Raw genomic sequence first — 21773 nt, forward strand, 5'->3', positions numbered from 1 at the left:
TGGGCGCACGGGCATGGGATGCTGCGGGGCGCATGGAGCGCGCCTGCCACGTGTGGGTAGGGAGCATTGGGCACGCGGGGGGAGGCGGGGGTGGGGCGTGCAGGGGTGGGGCGTGGGGGTCTCGGGGTGCACGGGGGGCACAGGGGTGCGGGGCACGCTTGGGCACCCGGGGCGCGGGGTGCTTGGGGCGTGCCTGCCGTGTGTGGATAGGGAGCATGGGGTGCTCGGGGTGTGGGGCGGGCGGGGGGGGTCTCAAGGCCCGCGGGGGTGGGGTGCAGGGGTCTGCTGCGCGCGGGGCATGGGAAGTTTCAGTTCGCTCCGACCACGCCTCCGGGTGTGGATAGGGAGCGTGGGGCATGCTGGGGGGGAGAGGCGCACTTGGGGGGTCGGGGGGTGCGCGGGCGTGGGGAGAAGGTGTTGTGGGGTGCGTGGGGCTTGGTGCGCACAGGGCACTAGGCCGCTGGGGCGCTGGTCAGCTCCCAATGCGGCGATTCGCGGCGGGCGGGGTGGCAGGGCGTGGGTCACATGAGTGAGTGCTTCCCTCCTTTACGCCAATCTTTGCCCTCCCTCTTCAAAAAGTTCCTAATTTCCCTTGAACACTTAGCATTTTTTTCCCTTGTTGTTTATAGTGCAGTTAGGTGGTCGCCATCTTGACCTGGAGTCACAAATGTTTTTCTTAATGAAATTACAGAACATTCGATTCACTGTTGATATTCAGTGAGAAACCTTCATTTCAAACAACGGAACTACATAACACGGAATTCAGGTTAGAATTACAGAACTTGAACTTCACTGTTAGTTTTCGAGGGCAAACCTTGTTGGTACTCAAGCACCTTCTAATCTTTTCAGTTCATTGTTAGTTTTCATTAGCAAACGATCCGAGTACATAACCGGTTAATAGCACATTAAATTCACTCAGTTTTCCAGTGGATACGTACTTCCTAGACAACAGCTTCAAAGAATATTGACTTGAAATTTACTATTCACTGGGAAATGTTCATAGAAAACAGGACTATGCAACATTGAATACAGGCTTAGTTAGCAATGCGGATTTGTTTACACTAGAGAACAGGACAAAAACACATGATATTTACGATGAGTTTTCAATAAGAAACGTAAGAATCCAAGATGTCCTACTCTTTGAATTCCCTGGGATTTTTCTTTTTTTTTCTTTTTTTTTTTTATTTAATTTATTGGTTTTCTTTTCAGTAAATACAGGCAGTTTGGTAACATTATTTAGGCTCATCTGTGATCTACCCCCTCCCATTAGACCCTCCTTGTTAATGAAAATGGGTCGTGCATTGTGGCGTTAGCCCCCAGTTATTAGTATGATAAATGTCTCTGCAAATCATGACCCAACATGTAACTCTGACATTTTTTCCGTCCCCTCTTCCCTGAGCCATGTTGGGTACATTTTTGGTCTGCTTCAGTACTGAGGTATTGGGGGCCTCTGAGGCTTTGGCTCTCTGATTTGGTAGGAGTTTATTTTTCTCTGCGTTGATCTCCTTCCCCTTTGTGCTGGTAGCCGGTTCACAGGAAAACATCACCCTTGCTTATTTCACCAGTTGTCCTTAGTTTCAGTTGGGCCCCTTTTGAGGTATGTTGGGGCAGCTCTCTTCTTAGGATCTGCGTCTATCTAGAGAAGAGAAGCAGATTCTCCAAGGGAGAGTAAGTTAGCACCCAGAAAATTGAGATAACACTTACTTTTTTGATACACATTTTGATAGGTGTAGGCCGTCTTATACCCCGTGATTGATGGTAGCTTGATATTGTAGAGTGGGCTTGAGTTAGGGTATGGTTCTGACTTGTTTCCCAGCTCCAGCTAAGGGTCTAGTCCCACTGAGTGGATCAGTTAGCCAAATCAAGAGCAAAAGATTCCTCACAATGCCTGTATACCACTATTGCACTTGTGTGGGCATCACATCAGGTTATTTGTTGCTAATTAGGTTAAACAATGTGCTGCTTGGACAGATTTTAGTCATTTCCCCCAATCGCCTATGTAGCGCCTTCTGGCACTAGACATGCTAACTGTCTGGGGACTGACCGTCTCCTTGTTTCCAGCCATGTCATTCCATTTTACGCGTCAGCTGCGTATGGAGTTTTAAAAAATGGGGTCTTATCACTGGCCTTTGGTGGGTCATCAAGTACTCTGACAGAAGTCTGTCATTGTTTTGGGAAACCTTGTAGGTTTCTCTGATCAAAAGCTCATTGTGGATGGTAGGCCCAAGTTGGAAGTGGGGGATACAGGTCAGTGTCCACTAAGAAATTGAGAAAAAAGATAACTAATATACAAGAGTAAGAGAGGAGAGAGATAGAGGGGAGAAGGAGAGAGGGAGGGAGGGTAGATATAGGAGATTTAGGAAACTCTTGATACTATATTGTACAGTTTTCATTGGGAAATATTCTCACTATTTACATAGATCTAACCCTTTGAATCACTCTTGTTTTTCAACAGGAAATGTTCCCAGAATATAACCTCTGATGGAATTTTGAAATCACTCTTAGTTTACCATTGTATATGTTCTTTTAATGAAATTACAGAATATTCGATTCACTGTTAATATTCAGTGAGAAACCCTCATTTCAAACATGGGAACTACATAACCCTGTATTCAGGTTAGAATTAAAGAACTCGAACTTCACCGTTAGTTTTCGAGGGCAAACCTTCTTGGTACTCAAGCACCTTCTAATCTTTTCAGTTCATGATTAGTTTTCATTATAAAATTATCCTAGTACATAAGCGGCTAAGAGCAAATTGAATTCACTATTAGTTCTTCTAGGACAACATCTTCAGAGAATATTTAATTGAACTTTACTATTCATTGGGAAATGTTCACTTAGAAAACACGACTATGCAACATTGAATACAGGCTTAGTTAGCAGGGGGCAAGTTTACTGTGTCGAAAAAGGCACAAAAACATGACCTTTCTGATGACTTCTCAATGGAAATGTAAGGGATCCAAGCTGTACTACTCCTGGAATTCAATGCTATTTTTCAATAGCAACTGATCCTACCAAATAACCGGTGAATGTAACTGTCAATTACCCTCATTTTATGATGGGAATTGAGTTTCCTCCTCCATAGGATCATAGATCCATGAATTCCCTCTTACTATTCAAGGAGAATTGTTTATTGTACACAGTTTTCAACGGGAAACATTCTCAGTATTCACACAGTTCTGGCCCTTCATGTTCGTTTTCAATAGGAAATGTTCCTAGTAGATACCCTCTCATAGAAGGTTGAAATCAATCTTAGTTTACCATTGGAAATTTCTTCTTAATGAAATTACAGACCATGGAATTCGCTGTTAGCCTTCAGTGAGAAACGTTCATCTCAAACAGCGGGACTAAAGAACATTGAACTCAGGGATAGATTTCACAGGGCAATTGAATATTATACACAATTGAATTACAGAACTCGCACTTCTCTGTCAGTTTTCTTGCAGCACCTATGTTGGTATTGAAGCACCTTCTAATCTTTTCAATTCACAGATAGTTTTCATTAGTAAATGATCCCAGGACATAATCGGCTAAAGAACGTTGCATTCACTCTTAGTTTTCCAGGGGATAAGTTCACCCTAGAAAACAGGTTTACGGAACGTTGATTTGAACTTTGCTATTCATCGGCGAATGTTCCCTTAGAAAACAGGACTATGCAACCTTGAATACAGGCTCAGTTAGTAATGCGGATTAGGTTAGAGTAGAACACAGGACAGAAACACATGACATTCATGATGAGTTTGCAATGAGAGATGTAAGAATCCAAGATGTCCTACTCTTTGAATTCCCTGGGATTTTTCAATAGCAACTGTTCCTACCAGATAACCGGTGAATGTAACTGTCAATTACACTTAGTTTATGACGGGAAATGACCTTCCTACTCCATAGGATCATAGATCGTTGAATTCGCTCTTACTTTTCAAGGGAGATTGTTTATTCTACACAGTTTTCAACGGGAAACATTCTCACTAGTCACACAGTTCTAGCCCTTTGAATCACTGTTGGTTTTCAACAGGAAATGTTCCCAGCATATAACCTCTAGTGGAACTTTGAAATCACTCTTAGTTTACCATTGCAAATGTTCTTCCTAATGAAATTACAGAACATTTGATTCACTGTTGATATTCAGTGAGAAACCTTCATTTCAAGCAACGGAACTACATAACACTGAATTCAGGTTAGAATTACAGAACTCAAACTTCACCGTTAGTTTTCGAGGGCAAATCTTGTTGGTACTCAAGCACCTTCTAATCTTTTCAGTTCATGGTTAGTTTTCATTAGCAAATGATCCTAGTACATAACCGGCTAAGAACACACTGAATTCATTCTTAGTTTTCCAGGGGATAGGTTCTTCCAGGACAACAGCTTCAGAGAATATTGAATTGAACTTTACTATTCATTTGGAAATGTTGACTTAGGAAACAGGACTATGCAACATTGAATACAGGCTTAGTTAGCAGGGGGAAAGGTTACTTTGCAGAAAACTACACAAAAACATGACCTTTCTGATGAGTTCTCAATGAGAAACGTAAGGATCCAAGCTGTCCTACTCTTGGAATTCAATGGTATTTTTCAATAGCAACTGATCCTACCAGATAACCGGGGAATGTAACAGCCAATTACCCTCAGTTTATGATGGGAAATGAGCTTCCTCCTCCATAGGATCATAGATCCATGAATTCCCTCTTACTATTCAAGGAGAATTGTTTATTGTACACAGTTATCAACGGGAAATATTCTCAGTATTCACACAGTTCTGGCCCTTTGTATTTATGTTCGTTTTCAACAGGTAATGTTCTTGTATATAACCTATCATAGAACTTTGAAATCACTCTTAGTTTACCATTGCAAATGTTCTTCTTAATGAAATTACAGAATATTTGATTCACTGTTGATATTCATTGAGAAACCTTCATTTCAAACAGCGGAACTACATAACACTGAATTCAGGTTAGAATCACAGAACTCAAACTTCACCGTTAGTTTTCAAGGGCAAACCTTGTTGGTACTCAAGCACCTTCTAATCTTTTCAGTTCATCGTTACTTTTCATTGGCAAATGTTCCTAGTACATAAGCAGCTAAGAGCAAATTGAATTCACTATTAGTTTTTGAGGGGATACGTTCTTTTAGGACAACAGCTTCAGAGAATATTGAATTGAACTTTACTATTCATTGGGAAATGTTCACTTCGAAAACAGGACTATGCAACGTTGAATACAGGCTTAGTTAGCAGGGGGAAAGGTTACTGTGTAGAAAACTATACAAAAGCATGACTTTTGGAGGAGTTCTCTATGAGAAACGTAAGTATCCATGCTGTCCTACTCTTGGAATTCAATGCTATTTTTCAATAGCAACTGATCCTACCTAATAACCGGTGAATGTAACTGTCTATTACGCTCATTTTATGATGGGAATTGAGCTTCCACCACCATAGGATCATAGATCCATGAATTCCCTCTTACTACTCAAGGAGAATTGTTTATTGTACACAGTTTTCAATGGGAAATATTCTCAGTATTCACTTAGTTCTGATTCCTTTGAATTCATGTTCGATTTCAACAGGAAATGTTCATAGTATATAACCTCTGATAGAACTTTGAAATCAATCTTAGTTGACCATTGGAAATTCCTTCGTAATTAAATTACAGGCCATGGAATTCGCTGTTAGTCTTCAGTGAGAAACGTTCATTTCCAACAAGGGGACTACAGAACGTTGAATTCAGGGATAGATATCACAGGGCAATTGAATATTATACACAACTGAACTACCGAACTCGAACTCTGTTAGTTTCTTGCACCACCTATGTTGGTATTGAAGCAACTTGTAATCTTTTCAGTTCACGGGTAGTCTTCATGAGTAAATGATCCTTGTACATAACAGGCTAAAATCACGTTGCATTCACTCTTAGTTTTCCAGGGGACAAGTTCGTCCTAGAAAACAGGTTTACGGAACGTTGCAGTGAACTTTACTATTCATCAGGAAAGGTTCCCTTAGAAAATAGGACTATGCAACCTTGAATACAGGCTTAGTAAGGAATGCGGATTTTTTAGAGTAGAAAACAGGACCGAAACACATGACATTCACGATGAGTTTGCCATGAGAATCGTAAGATCCCAAGATGTCCTACTCGTTGAGTTCCCTGGGATTTTTCAATAGCAACTGTTCGTACCAGGTAACCGGTGAATGTAACTGTCAATTACCCTTAGTTTATGATGGGAACTGACCTTCCTACTCCATAGGATCATAGATCTTGAATTTGCTCTTATTTATCAAAGAGATTGTTTATTGTACACAGTTTTCACAGGAAATATTCTCACTAGTCACACAGTTCTAGCCCTTTGAATCACTGTTGGTGTTCAACAGGAAATGTTCCCAGCACAAAACCTCTGATGGAACTTTGAAATTACTCTTAGTTTACCATTGCACATGTTCTTCTTAATGAAATTACAGAACATTCGATTCACTGTTGATATTCAGTGAGAAACCTTCATTTCAAACAGCAGAACTACATAACACTGAATTCAGGTGAGAATTACAGAACTCGAACTTCACCGTTAGTTTTGAGGGCAAACCTTGTTGGTACTCAAGCACCTTCTAATCTTTTCAGTTCATGGTTAGTTTTTATCAGAAAATGTTCCTAGTACATAACCAGGTAAGAGCACATTGAATTCACTCTTAGTTTTCCAGGAGATATGTTCTTTCAGGACAACAGCTTCAGAGAATATTGAATTTAACTTTACTATTCATTGGGAAATGTTCATTTAGAAAACAGGACTGTACATCATTGAATACAGGCTTAGTAAGCAGGGGGCAAGGTTACTGTGTAGAATACCACACAAAAACATGTCCTTTCTGATGAGTTCTAAATGGAAACGTAAGGATACAAGTTGTCCTACTCTTGGAATTCAATGCTATTTTTCAATAGCAACTGATCCTACCAGATAACCAGTGAATGTAACTGTCAAATACCCTCAGATTGTGATGGGAAATGAGCTTCCTCCACCATAGGATCATAGATCCATGAATTCCCTCTTACCACTCATGGAAAATTGTTTATTGTACACAGTTTTCAATGGGAAACATTCTCAGTATTCACATACTTCTGGCCGTTTGAATTCATGTTCGATTTCAACAGGAAATATTCCTAGTATATAACCTCTGATAGAACTTTGAAATCAATCTTAGTTGACCATTGGAAATTTCTTCATACGGAAATATCAGACCATGGAATTCGCTGTTATTCTTCAGTGAGAAACGTTCATTTCAAACAGCGGGACTACAGAACTTTGAATTCAGATATATATTTCACAGGGTAATTGTGGTATACACAATTGAATCACACAACTCGAACTTCCCTGTGATTTTTCTTGCACCACGTATGTTGGTATTGAAGCAGCTTCTAATCTTTTCAGTTCACGGTTAGTTTGCATTAGTAAATGATCCTACTACATACCCGGCTAAAAGAATTTTGCATTCACTGTTAGTTTTCCAGGGGATAAGTTCTCCCTAGAAAACAGGATTAGGGAAGGTTGACTTGAACTTTACTATTCATCGGGAAATGTTCCCTTGAAAACAGGACTATGCAACCTTTTTCAATGGTTCGTACCAGGTAACCAGTGAATGTAACTGTCAATTACACTTACTTTATGACGGGAAATGACCTTCCTACTCCATAGGATCATAGATCATTGAATTCACTCTTAATTTGCAAAGAGATTGTTTATTGTACACAGTTTTCATGGGAAACATTCTCACTAGACACACAATTCTAGCCCTTTGAATCACTGTTGGTTTTCAACAGGAAATGTTCCCCGCACAAAACCTTTGATGGAACTTTGAAATTACTCTTAGTTTACCATTGCAAATGTTCTTCTTAATGAAATTACCGAACATTCGATTCACTGTTGTTATTCAGTGAGAAACCTTCATTTCAAATAGCGGAACTACATAACACTGAGTTCAGGTTAGAATGACAGAACTCGAACTTCACCGTTAGTTTTCGAGGGCAAACCTTGTTGGTATTCAAGCACTTTCTAATCTTTTCAGTTCATGGTTAGTTTTCATTAGGAAATGATCATAGTACATAACCAGCTAAGAGCACATTGAATTCCCTCTTAGTTTTCCAGGGGATACGATCTTCCAGGACAACAGCTTCAGAGAATATTGAAGTCAACTTTACTATTCATTGGGAAATGTTCAGTTAGGAAACAGGACTATGCAACATTGAATGCAGGCTTAGTTAGCAAGGGAAAAGGTTTCTGGGTAGAAAACTACACAAAAACATGACCTTTCTGATGAGTTCTAAACGAGAAACGTAAGGATCCAAGCTGTCATACTCTTGGCATTCAATGCTATTTTTCAATAGCAACTGATCCTACCAGATAACCGGTGAATGTAACTGTCAGTTACCCTCAGTTTTTGATTTGAAATGAGCTTCTTCCTCCTTAGGGTCATAGAGCCATTAATTCCCTCTTACTATTCATGGAGCATTGTGTATTGTACAGAGTTTTCAATGTGAAAACTTCTCCATATTCACACAGTTCTGGCCTTTGAATTTATGTTCGTTTTCAACAGGAAATGTGCCTAGTATATAACCTCTCATAGAACTTTGAAATCAATCTTAGTTTACCATTGGAAATTTCTTCGTAAGGAAATTACAGAACATGGAATTCGCTGTTAGTCTTCATTGAGAAACGTTCATTTCAAACAGCAGGACTACAGAACTTTGAATTCAGGGATAGAATTCACAGGGCAATTGAATATTATACACAATTGTACTACCGAACTCAAACTTCTCTGTTAGTTTTCTTGCACCACCTATGTTGGTATTGAAGCAGCTTCTAATCTTTTCAGTTCACGGTTAGTTTCCATTAGTAAATGATCCTAGTACATAACCGGCTAAAAGAACTTTGCATTCACACTTAGTTTTCCGGGGGATAAGTTCAACCCAGAAAACAGGTTTACGGAAGGTTGAATTGAACTTTACTATTCATCGGAAAATGTTCCCTTAGAAAACAGGATTACGCAACCTTGAATACAGGATTAGTAAGGAATGTGGATTTCTTGAGAGTAGAAAACAGGACAGAACCACATGATATTCACAATGAGTTTGCAAGGAGAAACGTAAGAATCGAAGATGTCCAACTCTTTTTATTCCCTGGGATTTTTCAATAGCAACTGTTCGTACCGTATAACCAGTGAATGTAACGGTCAATTCCCCGTAGTTTATGACGGGAAATGACCTTCCTACTCCATAGGATCATAGATCGTTCAGTCACTGTTTGTTTTCAACAGGAAATGTTCCCAACATATAACCTCTGATGGAACTTTGAAATCAACCTTAGTTTACCATTGCAAATGTTCTTCTTAATGAAATTACAGAACATTAGATTCACTGTTGATAATCAGTGAGAAACCTTCATTTCAAACAGAGGAACTTCATAACACTGAATTCAAGTTAGAATTACTGAACTTGAACTTCACTGTTAGTTTTCCAGGGCAAACCTTGTTGGTACTCATACACCTTCTAATCTTTTCAGTTCATGGTTAGTTTTCATTAGCAAATGATCCTAGTACATAACCGGCTAAGAGCACATTGAATTCACTCTTAGGTTTCCAGGGGATACGTTCTCCAGGACAACAGCTTCAGAGAATATTGAACTGAACTTTACTAATCATTGGGAAATGTTCACTTAGAAAATAAGACTACGTAATATTGCATACAGGCTTAGTTAGCAGGGGCAAAGGTTACTGTGTAGAAAACTACACAAAAACATGACCTTTCTGATGAGTTCTCAATGAGAAACTTAAGGATCCAAGCTGTCCTACTCTTGGAATTCAATGCTATTTTTCAATAGCAACTGATCCTACCAGATAACCGGTGAATGTAACTCTCAATTACCCTCAGTTTATGATGGGAAGTGAGTTTCCTCCTCCATAGGATCAAGGATCCATGAATTTCCTCTTACTATTCAAGGAGAATGGTTTATTGTACACAGTTTTCAAAGGGAAACATTCCTCCTCAGTATTCACACAGTTCTGGTCTTTTGAATTTATGTTCATTTTCAACAGGAAATGTTCCTCGTATATAACCTCTGACAGTACTTTGAAATCAATCTTAGTTTACCGTTCGAAATTTCATTGTAATGAAATTATAGAACATGGAATTTGCTGTTAGTCTTCTGTGCGAAATGTTCATTTCAAACAGTGGGACTACAGAACTTTGGAATCAGGGATAGATTTCACAGGGCAATTGAATATTATACAAAATTGAACTACAGAACTCGATCTTCTCTGTTGGTTTTCTTTCACCACCTATGTTGGCATTGAAGCAGCTTCTAATCGTTTCAGTACACGTTTAGTTTTCATTACTAAATGATCCTAGTACATAACCAGCTAAAAGAACGTTGCATTCACTCTTAGATTTCCGGAGGATAAGTTCTCCATAGAAAACAGGTTTAAGGAACGTTGAATTGTACCTTACTATTCATCGGGAAATGTTCCCTTAGAGAACAGGACTATGCAAGCTTGAATACAGGCTTAGTTAGGAATGTGGATTTGTATAGAGTAGAAAACTGGACCTAAACACATGACATTCACGATGAGTTTGCAATGAGAAACGTAAGAATCCAAGATGTCCTACTCTTTGAATTCCCTGGGATTTTTCTATAGCAACTGTTCATACCAGATAACCGGTGAATGTAATTGTCAATTACCCTGAATTTATGACATGAAATGACCTTCCTACTCCATAGGATCATAGATCATTGAATTCGCTCTTACTTTTCAAAGAGATTGTTTATTGTACACAGTTTTCAACAGGAAATATTCTCACTAGTCACACAGTTCTGTCCTTTGAATCACTGTTGGTTTTCAACAGGAAATGTTCCCAGCATATAATCTTTGATGGAACTTTGAAATCACCCTTAGTTTACCACTGCAAATGTTCTTCTTAATGAAATTACAGAACATTCGATCCACTGTTGATATTCCGTGAGAAACCTCCTTTTCAAACATGGGAACTACATAACAATGAATTCAGGTTAGAATTATAGAACTCGAACTTCACCGTTAGTTGTCGAGGGTAAACCTTGTTGGTACACAAGCACTTTCGAATCTTTTCAGTTCATGGTTAATTTTCATTAGCAAATGATCCAAGTACACAACCGGTTAATAGCACATTAAATTCAATCAGTTTTCCAGTTGATACGTTCTTCCTAGACAACAGCTACAAAGAATGTTAAGTTGCACTTTACTATTCATTCGGAAATGTTCACTTAGAAAACAGGATATGCAATACTGAATACAGGCTTAGTTAGCAATGCGGATTTGTTTACACTAGAGAACATGACAATAACTCATGACATTCACGACGATTTTTCAATGAGAAACGTAAGAAGCCAAGATGTCCTACTCTTTGAACTCCCTAGGATTTTCAATAGCAACTATTCCTACCAGATATCCGGTGAATGGAACTGTCCATTACCCTGAGTTTATGACGGGAAATGACCTTCCTACTCCTTAGGATCATCGGTCATTGAATTCGCTCTTACTTTTCAAAGCGATTGTTCATTGTACACACTTTTCAACGGGAAACATTCTCACTAGTCACACAGTTCTAGCCCTTTGAATCACTGTTGGTTTTCAACAGGAAATGTTGCCAGCATATAACCTCTGATTGAACTTTGAAATCACTCATAGTGTAACATTGCAAAGGTTCTTCTTAATGAAATTAAAGAACATTCGATTCACTGTTGATATTCTGTGAGAAACCTTCATTTCAAACAATGGAACTACATAACACTGAATTCAAATTAGAATTACAGAACTCGAACTTCATTGTTAGTTTTCGAGGGCAAACCTTATTGGTACTCAAGCACCTTCTAATCTTTTCCGTTCATGGTTAGTTTTCATTAGCAAATGATCCTAGTACATAACCGGCTAAGAGCACATTGAATTCATTCTTAGTTTTCCAGGGGATACGTTCTTCCAGGACAACAGCTTCAGAGAATATTGAATTGAACGTTACTATTCATCGGGCAATGTTCCCTTAGAAAACAGGACTACGCAACCTTGAATACAGGCTTAGTTAGGAATGCGGAATTGTTTAGAGTAGAAAACAGGACCGTAACACATGATATTCACGATGAGTTTACAATGAGAAACATATGAATCCAACATATCCTACTCTTTGAATTCTCTTGGATTTTTCAATAGCAACAGTTCGTACCAGATAACCGGTGAATGTAACTGTCAATTACCCTTAGTTTATGACTGGAAATGACCTTCCTATTCCTTAGGACCATAGGTCATTGAATTCGCTCTTACTTTTCAAAGCGATTGTTCATTGTACACACTTTTCAACGGGAATCATTCTCACCAGTCACACAGTTCTGCCCTTTCAATCACTGTTGGTTTTTAACAGGAAATGTTCCCAGCATATAACCTCTGATGGAACTTTGAAATCACTCTTAGTTTACCACTGCAAATGTTCTTCTTAATGAAATTACAGAACATTTGATTCACTGTTGATATTTAGTGAGAATCCTTCATTTCAAATAACGGAACTACATAACACTGAATTCAAGTTAGAATTACAGAACTCGAACTTCACCATTAGTTTTCTAGGGCAAACCTTGTTGGTACTTAAGCACCTTCCAATCTTTTCAGTTCATGGTTAGTTTTCATTAGCAAATGATCCTAGTACATAACCGGCTAAGAGCACATTGAATTCACTCTTAGTTTTCCAGGGGATATATTCTTCCAGGACAACAGCATAAGAGAATATTGAATTGAACTTTACTATTCATTGGGAAATGTTCACTTAGAAAACAGGACTATGCAACATTGAATACAGGCTTAGTTAGTAATGCGGATTTGTTTACACTAGAGAACAAGGTAAAACCACATGACATTCACGATGTCTTTTCAATGACAAAGGTAAGAATCCAAGATGTCCCACTCTTTGAATTCCTTGTGATTTTTCAATATCAACTGTTCCTACCAGATATCCGGTGAATGGAACTGTCAATTACCCTTAGATTATGACTGGAAATGACCTTCCTACTCCTTAGGATCATAGGTCGTTGAATTCACTCTTACTTTTCAAAGCAATTGTTTATCGTACACAGTTTCCAATGGGAAACAGTCTTACTAGTCACACAGTTCTGCCCTTTGAACCACTGTTGGTTTTCAACAGGAAATGTTCCCAGCATATAACCTCTGATGGAATTTCGAAATCACTCTTAATTTACCATTGCAAATGTTCTTCTTAATGAAATTACAGAACATTTGATTCACTGTTGATATTCAGTGAGAAACCTGCATTTCAAACAATGGAACTACATAACACTAAATTCAATTTAGAATTACAGAATTCGAACTTCCCTGTTAGTTTTCTTGGGTAAACCTTGTTGGTACTCCAGCACCTTCTAATCTTTTCAGTTCATGGGTAGTTGCCGCGGACTGACTCTCAGGGAGGTCAGGACCGGGGGAGAACAAGGGCGAAGGCTCAAGGAACACTTGGGATTTGGCGAGGAATTGACAGACAGACACACTTTAAGTTGAATATGCTGCTGCGATTTACTGAAGTTTTCAAGGTTTTATACAGATTGAACAAGTGATCTCAAGAATTATTAATCTAAACAATCTTAAGTATTGTCCTATTCTATACATGTAGTGTTTATCAGGCAGGAAATGTACCCATTTTCTGAGAAGCACATCTCGCACCATTGACCACAACATTATACGAACAGAAACTAGGGCAAAAGGTGTAAGGTGAATAACAGGTTACGTATTTCTTATACCCCAAGGACTGTCATGCCCCAAGGACTGTCATGCCCCAAGGACGGTCATGCCCCAAACCATCTTTTTTCCACTTATTAAATCACTTATATAATCTTCATATTCATTATAAAAGTGTTTCCATCCAAAAGACCACCAATATTTTAAGGCTGGTGTAATACTTTTCAGAAATTCCCTTCTTATTTGTTTATTGTATAAACACCAAGGCTTACACTTCCTTGCAAGCATTCCCATAAATGGAAGGAATGCCTTAGCCTCCTTTTTCCTTCATCATTCACACATCTATTACCAAATTCATCAAATCCTTCCTCATAGGGGAGTGGAACTAAGTAGTTTCCAGTTCTAGGAGTCCACCATCTGCCCTTGATCAAGTACTGAACATATCCCCCAGGAAGTTTCCTGGTGGGAATGCCTAAGTTTTGTAACTCCTTTTCTGTAGAACTGTCATGCTTCTTATGAACATTACCGATCAACATTTCTACTTTCATATTCTCAGGCTCAGTATCGTTCTCAAACATCCTAAGCTGTTTTTGTTCTACACCATCAAAAAATTGTCCTAAAGTTAATTTTTTATTCTTAGTAGAGTTATACATTCCCTCCATTGCCCTAATCATAGGAGGGGCACATTCAATGCTTAGATTGTTTCTTGTACTCTGATTGCGTGCTTGATTACTAATAAGTGTTGAATTAGCTGTTCTTAGACAAACAGCTAGAAGAAAGCAGGAAAGAAACAGAGCGCAGAAAACAGCACATTGGTGCCAGCAATCGGGTCTTTGTGACTTCTTATGGGCAGCAGGAACCATTACAGTAACTGACTGCCAAGGGGTCACTGGGGGCATCCCTCCGAGGAGTGCTGGCCCTCTGTCGTCAGCTCTCTTCCAGTGTAGAGGCATCTTTGCTACACAGGTGAGGTCACCGTGGACGTAGCAGTTCTCCCTTTTTTGTTTTTAAAATAAAGCTCAAAGACTTCCTGTTTCACGGTAGCCACAGCGCTGAAAATGCATTTAAGAAGAATAGGAAACAGAAAGACCACTAAAAGTATTAATAAAAGCAGCACGCCAATCAAAACAAAGTATTGAATCCAATCTAGAGGATTAAGAGAGCGAACTCGCTGTTCTAAATCCCTAGCTAAAGTTTCTAAGCCTCCCATTTGTAGATGAGACTGACTAATGAAGAAATATCTTTTTGTAATGTATCTATATCATGAGTAACATCATTATCCTTCCATACTCCTTGCAAATGAGCCTTTAACTTATCCCATGTTTCTGATGAATTATATGGAAGAGGTGTAACACAAATTGACTGAAAACTAGCATGACACCTAGTAGATAATGTTGATTTTAAATTAGCTAAGTCCTGTCCTAGAGCCAGAACTACTTTCTCGAGAATATTTATTTTTGCTTCTAATTTAGTATCTATGGCAGCCTGTTCCATCAGGGCAGAAGTAATGTTTTTATTTAAAGCATTAACATAATGAGCTGTATGGATTTCTTTTACTAATGCTGTAGTAGCAATAGCGAAAGAGGTGAGTATCGAAATTACAGCTGTGATACCAAGAATCAAAGCAGTAACAAACCTCTTTGGCCGCAATAGTGCATTAAATGTTTTTAGCACTTGAAGAGCAGAATTATCATACCAAAGATCATCACCTAATTCTACTGGCAACATCACATAATGAGGCAGTCTAACAATGAGCACTACTCCTAAATTTTTAGTGTCTCCTGAGGAGATGCAATTAGTAAGCTTACAGGAATAACAATGAACTTGATAAGATTTTCCTACTTTAGTAATATTAACAAAATTTTGTTGAGCAATCAATAAAGCATTAGGATAAGCAGCACAAACTTTAAGCCCAAAAGGTGTAGGTTTTGTAGTGTTAGGCTGTCTTTCAAGAAGCATATTTGCAGCGGCAACCAACCTGAATAAATCTGAATGAGTTCCAGATATATTTCCTTCTGTGGCTACCCAGGTTGGTTCCACATAGCCTCGAGAAAACCATCTTTTTATTTTTTCCCCTAGCATATCTCCTAATTCAAACCCATTAAATTTATCCTTATTATTTTTAATATAATTCTCATATTTGCCTTCCCCTGAGGAAGCAGAATAATTCCATATTTTAACATCAGAGCTTTTTGGATTATAATACGTAGCAGCATTTGGGAAGCTGCAAGTTAACCAAGCAGGATATTTTGTGAGAGAAGAGTCCCAATACTGATCCCTGTCTCTATATTTTAATATACCGGATGGTAAAGGCAATTCTGTAACTTGTTGATGTGTCCCATTATAATTAGGAAAGCCTAAAGTCTGTATTTGTCAAACCCACGTCCATCTCTTACCACGTTCTATTCTACATGGAGCGTCCGTTAGGAACGTCCGATAGCTGGTGCGCAAACAGCCTACTGGTACCCCTCGTCCTTGGAGCACAAGGCAGATTGGTAAAGAATGTGTTCTGCCCTCAAAGTTAATAAAAGAGGAGGTACTCAGTCTGACTTCCGAATCCTGAGCTCCGCCTATGCGCACAGAATAATTGGTAAAGATTTTAATAGACTCCTGATCGAACCAACCCACAGGCTGTAACAAAGGGGGGTTAGGAACATATGCCCAATAGGGAATTCCCTGAACTTCAGCCGGCGCGGAGAACAGAGACAAAAATGCCACAAAATACATGCAAGCAGTCAGGGGTTTTCCCTGGATGATTATTAATTCTTTTGCTTCTCGAGTGAGAGTTCTTATCTTCGTCCATGTCAAATCATGTCCCCGTGTCGTTTTCAGTTTCAGTTTCTCCATCTGTCGGAGCAGCTGTTTGTTGTTCCTCTTTAGACATCTCCTGCGCCTGCATAAAGTGTGGCCAGATGAGCCTGTCAGGGATCCAGATGGGAGAGTCCACATCCTGTGGGAAAACACAAGCATACCCTTGTCCCGAGGTTATTAAAATGTCCAGTCCTTTTCAGGAACCGGTAAACAAGTCTTTCCAAAGCACTTTTGGTAATGGAGCCGAAGGCTCTTGAGACCAATGTAACATTGCTGGAGTTTTCTTTGGTTTATTTGTATTTAGATGATTTATAACAAACAGACTGTGGGAAAGAATATGATGAGGAGAAAAATATTTATTAGCAGCTTGCAGCCTTTCAATTTGTAATTTCAAAATTTGGTGAGCTCTCTCAATTATAGCTTGTCCTTGAGGGTTATAAGGAATTCCTGTAGTATGAACAATTTTCCACTGCAAGCAAAAATCATTAAAAGCTTTTGATGTGTATGCCGGGCCATTGTCTGTTTTTATTTGTGAAGGAATTCCCATTACCTGAAAACATTGAAGTAAATGTTGTATTACATCTTTACTGCTTCTCCTGTCCTTGCAGTAGCAAAAATAAAATGAGAGAGTATCTATAGTCACATGTACATAGCCCATTTTTCTGAAGGATTGTAAGTGCGTGACATCCATTTGCCATAAAACATTGGGCTTTAATCCCCTGGGATTAACTCCAAATTTTAGCCGGTGATGGACAGGGGGACAATGTCCACATTGTTTAGCTATTTGCCTAGCTTGTTCCCTAGTAATATTAAACATTCTCTTTAAAGCTAAGGCATTCTGATGATGAATTCTATGACTTTTTTTTGCTTCTACCACTGTACAGATAGCTGACCTAGTCAGCATATCTGCCATGGCATTCCCATAAGCCAGAGGTCCTGGCAAATTTGAATGGCCCCTAATGTGGCCAATATAGAACTTTTCTTTTCTTAACCGAATTAAGTTCTGTAAATCTTTTAACAAATGTAAAATTGTGGAGTTCCTCGCTAAAAGGGCAGTCTCTAGTGCTGGAAACAAATTCATTACGTACTTTGAATCTGAGAACAAATTAAAAGGTTGAGAGAAATTTTTAAATGTTAAAATTACTGCACTAATTTCTGCCTGTTGAGCAGATGTCTGGCCTGTTTCCTCTACCAAAGGCTCACTTTCAGGTACATAAACCACAGCTCTTCCTGTTGAAGACCCATCTGTAAAAACAACCAAAGCCTGTTCAAGTGGCTCTAAAGAGCAAAAGCGAGGGAAGATAAATTCTACAGATTTTGTAAATTCTATAATAGGATGTTTTGGATAATGACACATAATTTGTTCTGTATAACCCTGTAGAGCCAAAATCCAATCTTCATTATTGTGTATTAACTGGTCTACCTGACTCTTATAATATGGGGTAATGAGAATTTGTGGCTCTTTTCCAAATAACTCTGGATTTTTGCCTGCCTTTAACAATTAACAAAGAACACATAAATGGGTAGTCTGCAAGCATTTTTGTTTGTGCATGTGGTAAATGCAACCATTCCAATACCCCATGCTGCCATAAGCAAGCAGTGGGTGTATAAGGAGTAGCAAAAATGAACAAATGCCAAACTAAATTATAAGATATTTGCTTCACCTTGGCAGCAGTAACAGCGTCTTCCACTAATTCCAATGCTCTTAATGCTTCTGGAGTTAGAGACCTTGATGACTTTGGATCAGGATCCCCATGCAAAGTGCTAAAAAGAGGGCTTAAAGCTCCGGTGGTTATTTTCAAATGTGGACGAATCCAATTAATGTCTCCCAATAATTTTTGAAAATCATTTAAAGTTTTTAACTTATCCCTTCTGATGGTAACTTTCTGTGTTTGAATATAATCATTATGAATCCATTGTCCTAAATAACTTAATGGCTTATTGCTTTGTATTTTTTCAGATGCTATAATTAAACCATGAGCAGTTAACTGTGCCATGGTATCTTTAAGTAAGTTTTCTAATGTTTCCTTATTAGGGTGTGCTAACAAAATATCATCCATATAATGTATTATATAAGCTGTAGAATGTTTTCTCCTAACTAATTTCAATGCCTGATCCACAAATTTTTGGCATAAGATGGGGCTATTCTTCATACCTTGAGGCAATGTTTTCCACTGATATCTCTTATAGGGCCTCTGAAAATTAGGTGATGGCACACTAAATGTAAAACATGGGCTGTCTGTAGGATTTAGCTGTATAGTAAAAAAGCAATCTTGTAAATCTATGATAATTATTTGCCAGCCCTCTGGTACTGCTACCGGAGAAGGGAGGCCTGGCTGTAATGCCCCCATATCTTCCATAACGGCATTAACAGCTCTCAGGTCTTGTAATAGTCTCCATTTTACAGATTTCTTTTTTATAACAAAAACTGGAGTATTCCATGGGCTATTGGATTCTATAATGTGTCCTCTTTCTAATTGTTCTCGATCTAATTGCTACAGAGCCTGTAACTTTTCCTGAGTAAGGGGCCACTGACTAACCCACACAGGCTCAGTCGTTAACCATTTAATCTTATCTGCAAATAAATCTTCTGCAGTGGCCCCTATATAAAATGCTGTTTGCTCAAATGTTCAGCTGTAACCAGTCTTAGATCCATGTTTTCTAACCTGTCTCTTCCCCAAAGGGAAAAAGGCAGGGAAGGTAAAACATAAGGCTGTATATAACCTAATTTTCCTTCATCTTCCCATGTCAATAGGGTTGTACTTTGCATAACACCAGAGGCCGAGCCCAGGCCCAACAATGATGATCCTGTTTTATGCACAGGCCAACTTGAAGGCCAGTCAGAGGCTGAAATGATGTCCTATCTGCCCCTGTATCTAAAAGTCCTTTAAATTTTCTTCCATTTATTTTAATAACCTTAAAGGGCCCTTCATTTAATTCCTGCACCCAGGCTACTACACCTGTGGAGCCAAACTGACCCATATCTCTTTCCTTCTTCAGGACAGGGTTAGGTAAGTTAACATAGGGTAGCAGCAATAACTGTGCTATTCTTTGTCCTTTATGTATTTGAATTGTCTCTGATAATGATCTGACCATGATCTTTATATCATTCTGAGAATCAGCATCTATAACACCTGGTAGGACTTCAAAGTTCTTTAGATAATTAGAACTCCTTCCAATAATCAGTCCAACTGTTTGAGGCAATAATTGTCCTGAAAGAGCTGTAGGGACTAATGTTATTCCATCCCATTTAGAGAGAATCATGTCTTTACTACTTGCAAGGTCTAGAACCGACTGACTCTCGGGGAGATCAGGACCGAGGGAGAACAAGGGCGAAGGCTCAAGGAGAACTCGGGATTCGGCGAGGAAATGACAGACAGACACACTCTAAGTTGAATATGCTGCTGCGATTTACTGAAGTTTTCATCAAGGTTTTATACAGATTGAACAAGTGATGTCAAGAATTATTAATCTAAACAATCTTAAGTATTGTCCTATTCTATACATGTAGTGGTTATCAGGCAGGAAATGTACCCATTTTCTGAGAAGCACGTCTCGCACCATTGACCACAACATTATACGAACAGAAACTAGGGCAAAAGGTGTAAGGTGAATAACAGGTTACGTATTTCTTATACCCCAAGGACTGTCATGCCCCAAGGACTGTCATGCCCCAAGGACTGTCATGCCCCAAACCATCTTTTTTCCACTTATTAAATCACTTATATAATCTTCATATTCATTATAAAAGTGTTTCCATCCAAAAGACCACCAATATTTTAAGGCTGGTGTAATACTTTTCAGAAATTCCCTTCTTATTTGTTTATTGTATAAACACCAAGGCTTACACTTCCTTGCAAGCGTTCCCATAAATGGAAGGAATGCCTTAGCCTCCTTTTTCCTTCATCATTCACACATCTATTACCGAATTCATCAAATCCTTCCTCATAGGGGAGTGGAACTAAGTAGTTTCCAGTTCTAGGAGTCCACTTCGGTGGTGTCCACCATCTGCCCTTGATCAAGTACTGAACATATCCCCCAGGAAGTTTCCTGGTGGGAATGCCTAAGTTTTGTAACTCTTTTTCTGTAGAACTGTCATGCTTCTTATGAACATTACCGATCAACATTTCTACTTTCATATTCTCAGGCTCAGTATCGTTCTCAAACATCCTAAGCTGTTTTTGTTCTACACCATCAAAAAATTGTCCTAAAGTTAATTTTTTTATTCTTAGTAGAGTTATACATTCCCTCCATTGCCCTAATCATAGGAGGGGCACATTCAATGCTTAGATTTTTTCTTGTACTCTGATTGCGTGCATGATTACTAATAAGTGTTGAATTAGCTGTTCTTAGACAAACAGCTAGAAGAAAGCAGGAAAGAAACAGAGCGCAGAAAACAGCACATTGGCGCCAGCAATCGGGTCTTTGTGACTTCTTATGGGCAGCAGGAACCATTAGAGTAACTGAGTGCCAAGGGGTCACTGGGGGCATCCCTCCGAGGAGTGCTGGCCCTCTGTCCTCAGCTCTCTTCCAGTGTAGAGGCATAATTGCTACACAGGGGAGGTCGCCGTGGACGTAGCAGTTAGTTTTCATTAGCAAATGATCCTAGTACATAACCGGCTAAGAGCACATTGAATTCACTCTTTGTTTCCCAGGGGATACGTTCTTCCAGGACAACAGCTTCAGAGAATATTGAATTGAACTTTACTATTCATTGTGAAATGTTCACGTAGAAAACAGGACTATGCAACATTGAATACAGGCATAGTTAGCAATGCGGATTTGTTTACACAAGAGAACAGGACAAAAACACATGACATTCATGTGAGTTTTCAATGAGAAACGTAAGAATCCAAGATGTCCTACTATTTAAATTCCCTGGGATTTTTCAATAGCAACGGTTCCTACCAGATAACTGGTGAATGGAACTGTCAATTACCCTGAGTTTATGACGGGAAATGACCTTCCTACTCCTTAGGATCATAGGTCGTTGAATTCGCTCTTACTTTTCAAAGCGATTGTTTATTGTACAGTTTTCAACGGGAAACATTCTCACTAGTCACACAGTACCAGCCCTTTGAATCACCATTGGTTTTCAACAGGAAATGTTCCCAGCATATAACCTCTGATGGAACTTTGAAATCATTCTTAGTTTACCATTATAAATGTTCTTCTTAATGAAATTACAGAACATTCGATTCACTGTTGATATTCATTG

The sequence above is a fragment of the Jaculus jaculus genome, chromosome 10 (genome assembly GCF_020740685.1).
Source record: "Jaculus jaculus isolate mJacJac1 chromosome 10, mJacJac1.mat.Y.cur, whole genome shotgun sequence".
In the NCBI taxonomy this organism is placed as follows: domain Eukaryota; kingdom Metazoa; phylum Chordata; class Mammalia; order Rodentia; family Dipodidae; genus Jaculus; species Jaculus jaculus.